The following is a 1787-nucleotide window of genomic DNA, read 5'->3' as shown; positions in this document are numbered from 1 at the left end:
CGCTAGCTGATTGCACTAGAGAGACTTTACTGAGAGTATTTATTGAGCACCTAGTCTGTGCAGAGGACTGTACTAAGCGATTGAATGAGTACAATATCTTGTAGACCTTTTCATGGTATTTTTTGAACACTTACTATGCTCCAGGCACTATACATGTTCCAGGGAAGCAGCATGGCTTAGTGGAAAGAACCCGGGCTTGGGAGTCAGGGGTCGTGGGTTCTAATCATCATCATCAATCGTATTTATTGAGCGCTTACTATGTGCAGAGCACTGTACTAAGCGCTTGGGAAGTACAAATTGGCAACATATAGAGACGGTCCCTACCCAACAGTGGGCTCACAGTCTAAAAGGGGGAGACAGAGAACAAAACCAAACATACTAACAAAATAAAATAAATAGAATAGATATGTACAAATAAAATAAATAAATAAATAAATAAATAGAGTAAAAAAATCTGTACAAACATATATCCATATATACAGGTGCTGTGGGGAAGGGAAGGAGGGAAGATGGGGGGATGGAGAGGGGGACGAGGGGGAGAGGAAGGAAGGGGCTCAGTCTGGGAAGGCCTCCTGGAGGAGGTGAGCTCTCAGCAGGGCCTTGAAGGGAGGAAGAGAGTTCTAATCCCGGCTCTGCCACTTGTCAGCTGTGAGACTTTGGGCAAGTCACTTCACCTCCCTGTGCCTCAGTTCCCTCACCTGCAAAATGAGGATTAAGTCTGTGAGCTCCACGTGGGACAACCTGATTACCTTGTATCTACCCCAGCGCTTAGGACAGTGCTTGGCACATAGTAAGTGCTTAACAAATACCTTCGTTACAGAGAAGCAACGTGGCTCATTGGAAAGAACACGGGCTTGGGATTCAGAGGTCATGGGTTCAAATCCTGGCTCCGCCAATTGTCAGCTGTGTGACCTTGGGCAGGTCACGTCACTGCTCTGTGCCTCAGTTACCTCATCTGTAAAATGGGGATTAAGACCGTGAGCCCCACCTGATCACCTTGTATCCTCTCCAGCGCTTAGAACAGTGCTTTGCACATAGTAAGCGCTTAACGAATGCCATCATTATTATTATTATTATTATTATTATTATTATACTAAGCCCTGAGGTAGATAGAAGATAATCAGGTTGGACACAGTCCATGTTCCACGTGGGACTCAGAGTCTTAATCCCCATTTTAGAGATGAGGTAACTGAGGCACAGAGAAAAGACTTGCCCAGGGCCACCCAGGGTTTAAGTGGTTGAGAAGGTTCTTCTGATTCCCAGGCCTGTGCTCTAGCCACTAGGCCACGGCTGCTTCTTGCCATAGTTCTTGCCCTCAAGAAGCTTACATTCTAGTTGGGGAGAGGGACCCTAAAGTAATTTACAGATTGGAGGGAAGGAGGAGAGAAGCGTTCATTTTTGAGGATGAAAACTATTTTAAGAATTTACCGTGCAGTAATAATAATAATAAGGGCATTTGTTAAGCACTTACTATGCGTCAAGTGCTTAGTACGGTGCTCTGCACACAGTAAACGCTCAATAAATACGACTGAATGAGTGACTGAATGAATGTCAAGCACTATTCTAAGCACTGAGGTAGATACAAGCTAATCAGGTTGGATGAAGTCCCTGTCCCACATGGGGCTCACGATCCTAATTCTCATTTTATAGATGAAGTAACTGAGGCCCAGAGAATCAATCAATCAATCGTATTTATTGAGCGCTTTCTGTGTGCAGAGCACTGTACTAAGCGCTTAAGTTAAATGAGAAGTTAAATGACTTGCCCAAGGTCACACAGCAGACAGGTG

Source organism: Tachyglossus aculeatus, chromosome 7 (assembly GCF_015852505.1).
Source record: "Tachyglossus aculeatus isolate mTacAcu1 chromosome 7, mTacAcu1.pri, whole genome shotgun sequence".
Classification (NCBI taxonomy): Eukaryota; Metazoa; Chordata; class Mammalia; order Monotremata; family Tachyglossidae; genus Tachyglossus; species Tachyglossus aculeatus.
Note: the sequence above shows the minus strand (reverse complement) of the source record.